This window comes from Mauremys mutica, chromosome 3, assembly GCF_020497125.1.
Source record: "Mauremys mutica isolate MM-2020 ecotype Southern chromosome 3, ASM2049712v1, whole genome shotgun sequence".
Classification (NCBI taxonomy): Eukaryota; Metazoa; Chordata; order Testudines; family Geoemydidae; genus Mauremys; species Mauremys mutica.
In genome coordinates, this window is record NC_059074.1 from 97,075,324 (window position 1) to 97,081,612 (window position 6,289).

Below are 6,289 nucleotides of genomic sequence, written 5' to 3' on the forward strand. Positions count from 1 at the left end.
CATGTTATCCCAAAGCCTGTACAAGTACTCTTATAGTGCCATATTTAACATAGTTATTCTTCTTTCCTGATTATTCTAATAAGAAAATATTATGGCTTGAGCCCATGTGTTCTGCAATTCTGCAGGCACAGAATGTGCAGCAGATTCCACATTTTGTTGCAAAAATGTGCTCTAGAATGCAAGCTTTAAATAAAAAAGAAAAGAAAAGAAAAAAAAATCGTGTAAACCACTTCAGTGGTGTCTGGCAAAGTCTGTGGATAGTCTGAAACAGTAGCTGTAAGAACTGGCAGTGGCTCCTGTTCATCTCAATGTAGCATTAACCCTGAAGCTTAATGCTAACAACTTAGATGGCAAAATTACTACTTATTTCACTGCTGAACCTTTCAGTAGAAATATCCAGCTTATGTGCTTATCACACAATCCCAAGCTGCTTCCCACATCTTCCCAACACCCCAACTGGCCCCAACCCGGTTGGCAAAACTTCCATCTTCTCCCTTCATCATTTCTGCAGTTCAGTCAGGAACTTTCAACACAAAATTCCTCACCATCCTGAAAACTAAAGATATAGTGGTGATGTAAAAGAAACTGAATTCCCTATCAAATTAAATAACACAAAGAATTACTGCACTGACATTATTAGTATTTTCACACTTAATTGAATAGAAACCTCCATTTTTTAATTTGCTTGGAACTGCTGAAGAATTTCTCTTTTGCTGGCCTGGAGGCCTAGATCCTTAAAGGCATTTAGGTGTCTATCTCCTATTTAAATCCTAACTCCTTTTGAGGCTCTGGTCCTACATGCCATAGAAACTTTGCCACAGAATGTAGGTCAAATCAGCCACGGAGTATGCAGGTCCTCAATAACTATATATCGTATCCCCACCTAGGATGGCTAAATTCAGTACAAAAATGGATGATTTCCACATCATGAAAGCATCGGCAAAGCCTTAAGCCCATCTCTCACTACTGCTCCATGTTGACAGAACCATCCTTCCTATAAAATCTAACATTTAATCCTCAAAATCTTTAGTCCTGCAAACTTTGTAGTGTGAATCTGAAATGATAAATTAATTAATTCACATACTTCAGGATCCCCTTTCAATTCTACTTCACCATCCACTATAGTGGACTTTAATATCATCTTGGATCTTGGATAGGGATCTATTCAATTAAGGGGGGATATGATTGATAAAATCATGACTGGTATGGAGAAAGTAAATAAGGAAGTGTTATTTACTCCTTCTCATAACACAAGAACGAGAGGTCACCAAATGAAATTAATAGGCAGCAGGTTTAAAACAAACAAAAGGAAGTATTTCTTCACACAACACACAGTCAACCTGTGGAACTCTTTGCCAGAGGATGTTGTGAAGTTTATAAGTTCAAAAAATAACTAGATAAATTCATGGAGAATAGGTCCATCAATGGCTATTAGTCAGGATGGGCAGGAATGGTGTCCCTAGCCTCTGTTTGCCAGAAGCTGGGAATGGGCGACAGGGGATGGATCACTTGATAGTTACCTGTTCTGTTCATTCCCTCTGGGGCACCTGGAATTGGCCACAGTCGCAAGACAGGATACTGGGCAAGATGGACCTTTGGTCTGACCCTGTATGGCCGTTCTTATGTTCTTATGTTTAATCCTAGTGTAACCTGGTGTAATTGCATTGAATTTAATGGAGCTACAGCTACTTACACTAGCACTGTATCTAGTCCATATTCAATAGAACTACCCATGTAATAAGATACTGCTCAACCTGAGTGATAGTGACAGAATTGAGCTTGTATGTAAACAGATAACATAAATTGAGTCCTAGTCTATATCCATGAGTTTATAGCGAGGATGATTTTGGCCCAATCAGCTTACTGTTCACAAAGTCTGTAATTTACAGACTTCACACTAGTGCAAGTGGATGCAGCTCTGTTAAATTCACTGGAAATACAATGTGGTATGCCAACAGTGAATGCATCCCTATGGATTTATCCAAGACATGGTTATGGTCAACTATATTGAACGTTGACATAAAATTGGATAGACATACAGAGTGAGATCTTCAAATCTTATTTCACAATGGAAACTGCGTCCAAATCTATTAATTGAATTTAAAAAATAAAAATCCCACCACAATTGTCCTGAAAAGAAAAGAATAGAGATAGAAGGAATTGTGATAAATGAGAATGAATTAATTGAAATCAATAAGACTACTCATGGAGTAATGTGCTCCTCAGTATGAGTAAAGGTACCAGAATAAGGTCTGAAGTATTGTATTATTCATGCAGAATGAGGCCCCTAATCTATTTCTAATACTCTCCCACCAGTGCACTAGCTAGGCACCAACAACAGGCAAGAAATGAAAAACACATTACTTAATTTCTTTTTTCCATTAGTTTTCATATTCCATTTAATCTGAAATCTTTTCTATTAAAATTCATGTGATTATTTAAAAAAATTATAAAAATACATATTGTGTTTGTTAGCTCTTTTTAAAAACAAAAAATATACAGAGTGCCAAATCATGCGTCTTGCCGTATTATTGAAAGGGATTTAAAAAACAAAGGCTCTTCAAGTTACCTAATCCACAAAACAAGCACTTTAGCAGAGTTCACTCTCACTTTAATTCCATAAGGACCAATAATGATTAATTGATGCACAGACTCACGCTGAGGATCAGGTGTAATGATTCCCCAGAGTAACACCCCACAAACTGGGCAAATCAATTTCAGTTTTAGCTTCAATCAACCAGTTTTGGGAAAAAAAAGTTAAGTCACATATATATAGATTTACATGCATACGGTAGATAACAAATGATAAGCAACTGTGGTTGAGGGATAAATATATATCTCATAGGGTCCTCTGGTGACATAAACCTCAAGAGGATTAGGATGTTACCATAATAATGCTACTTTGCACTTTTTATCTTCAGAGAGCTTTAACTAATTAATCATCACAAGGCTACTGTGAGATAGTAAGAATTATTATCCCTCTTGTAGATGGTGAAGTTGAGACAGAGAGATTAATCAGTGACTTGGCGAAGTCAAGGTCAGAGCAGAGATTAGAACTCAAGAGTTTCTGGCCCTGAAACCCATCTCTCTCTAGAACCACAAGGTATCTTTGGTCCTGTTGTGTACTGTTCTTCAGCCTAATTCCTTTCCCTGACACTCCTATTTCTTTTACTTGAGCACTTATTTACATTCTTTCCTGTTTCTCCATTGCACCCACTCAGAAATTTAAAAAACAACATTTTAAACTGGAAAAATAGATTCCTAAAACTCCCAAGCAACTACAGATCTCCAGAGTAATTCAGCAGGAGAGGGCTCAGATTTCCCTTCGCCTCTTATTGCAAAACCTCTGCTGAAAATCACCCAGACTCCTGATTACCAGTTCACTTTTGCCCATTGAGAAGTGGTATTACGTGCCCTACCACGTCCCTTGTAATCCAGCCAGGGTACGTGTGTGTGCCAACATGGGAGCTGGTTTTCAAAAATCTGGAACAATGTGTGGTGGGTCTGAAAAGGCTGGGTCAAGCTCTACAACAAAAAATGTCTGCCTCCAAAATGCCAGTCCCAGCAAATGTGGCTTTTGTTTCATGGTGAGCTGGTTAATCAAAACTTTGGACTATAATTTACATAAAGGGTCCTCACAAGGTGAAGAACAACCTCAACTCCCTTTGACTTCAGTAGGCAATGACTGAGGGTTCTTAGAACCTTTCAAGAGGTACTCAGCTGATGTCAGAATTGGGCCCAAAGAGGGCAACCTTTATAGAAATTAAAATGGATGCTGAACTGTAGGCCAGGCCAGCTGCTAAAACACTGCCCTAATTGATTCTAAATGCAGCAGAGAACCTGCCTCTTAATGGCTAATAGTCCATTGCTTGGAGAATTGCTTTACCCCACCTGCATTGCTCTTTGTCAGGCTTCACTCATCCTTTCCTCCCCAAAGCTGCTGCAAATGTAGCCTAGACTTATCTTGTTAACTAGGCACATGCAGGAGGGAAATCAGTGGGAGTGTTATTTGGTGCTGCAGCTGCCAAGAAAGGGAACAGTATATGAAAAGAAGACCTCACTATTAAGCAGGTATATTCCATAGAGGCTACAGTGGCGCAACATATGATGTCACAAGTTCAAGCTCTCCTCCACACACAACCTGATCCATGTCCGGTTCTCCCAAACATGCTCACTAATGCATTTTAATGTCTCCCATGCACCCTCGCTCTTATGCATCCACGTATACTCACTGATGTGCAGACATACATACATGATGATGTATATTCCTTTCTCCCCATACATGCATGCTACTGCTTAAAGTAGCCGTTCTCTTCTGCATTGACGTATGCACCCTCCATTTCTCTCTCACAGGTACTGAGACACAGACTGAGAGGTACAATGCAAAAAGACATTAGCTAGATGGAAGCTTATTCATTTCTCCCTCACATATATTTCTTGATGCCTATCCAGTTCCCTCCATAGATTTGCTCCTTTGTAGATTCACTGATGCATGCCCAGTTCTCCCACACACTTGTTTACACATTTCCAGTTCTTCTATATACACACTCACTTATACTTATCCACGACTCCTCCTCCATAGACTCACTGCTGAATATCCAGTTCTCATAGCCTTGCTGAGGCATACCCAGTTTTCTATAGAGTCACTGGTACATATACAGTGCAGCTAGCTTTAAAATAGTGAGTATGCAAACTAGACATGAAAACTAATGCATGAGTAGCTCCCTGCAGAGCACCAGTATCCAACCTATGGATAGGGGGCCTCTTGTGGGTCTCAGTGGCAGGGCCGGCTCCAGACCCCAGCGCGCCAAGCGTGCGCTTGGGGCGGCGTCCCGCGGGAGGGCAGCAGGCGGCTCCGGTGGCCCTCCCGCAGATGTGCAGGCACGTCTGCGGGAGGTCCACTGGAGCCGCGGGACCAGCGGACCCTCCGCAGGCACGTCTGCAGGAGGTCCACCGGCGCCGCGGGACTGGTGACCGCCAGAGCGCCTCCCGTGGCGTGCCGCCCTGCTTGGGGCGGCGCAAATCCTAGAGCCGCCCCTGCTCAGTGGTGGCCCTCAAGGGGCAACTGTGTTAAGAATAAAATGCTCATTTGATTATTAATTCAAAATGCACTCCTTGAGCTATGCCCTGTGTTTTTTACACTGAAGTGTTTGAACGAGTGCCAAGTTCTATTTGTTTGTTTTTACTCACTGCTGTAAGTCCTTGGAAATATGAAAATGAATTTTCTTTTCTTTATTGCTTTCATCAACTTCCATTGTGTGCACTCACTGGTATGATGCAGGGTCACTCAGAGAGGCTAGTGATAGCAATGAATAATTTGCTTTGGGGAAAAAAAACATGTAAGGTGTACACGAGGGCCTGATCCCTGACACACAAAAAGAGGACCCTGCAGATGTGGATCTCTCTGTCCACATGGGAAGAAAGAATTGGATCAATCACCTCATGGCACTGTTCTCTCTTTCCCCAGGGGGGGAAAGTACAGCTCTTTCCAGCCTCCTGGAACTATCCAGAATGGACAGGAATTGATGTACTAAGAAACATATTCACCTGCCTTTCAGCAACCATGCAGGGGATCTACAGAAGGGTTAATATGGCCAGAGGCCGTGTTACTCTTTCTATGGAGCTGCTCCTTTGCTATAGGCACCTCTGTCAGAGGGCTTCTGGGACACTAGCTTAGTAAAGATTCCCTAGCTGTACAGCTGCAATAGAACCAGTGGGAATGCAGCCCTCACCACGATTCATCCAGATCTCTATGGATCCATGAATTCTGGACCCCTCGCGTGTTCCCATTTTGGGGGAGGAAGCAGGAAAACTCATCCCTGCCCCCCACTGAACAATCTGGGGGGAAACAGCACAAGAGGAATCTCATTGAGTTTCCTGGCCCTTTCCTATGAGGTTTTGTTTTTCCCATGAGAGGGGTGATAAGGTCCAGAAAATTTGGTGGGTAATATATATATATTTGAATGTTTGCTTTGTTTATTTCCTTCACTCAACTTTCCTTCTGTATTTTCTATATGACCTAATTAGTATTTCCTATCCTTACCTTGGTGTCTGATTCTGCTCTCTTTGAAACCAATGGAAGTTTTGCCTTTGGCTTCATGGGAACTGGGTAGATTGAGCTCTTGGGCCCCAATCCTGCGAGTATGAAGCATGTGCTTCACTTTATGCAGGTGGGCTGTCCCATTGGCACCAATGGAACTACTCACCTGTGTAAAGTTAACCATGAGCTTAAGTACTTGCAGGATCAGGGCCATGGTATGTAACTATAATCATTAACTTTCAAATTTTT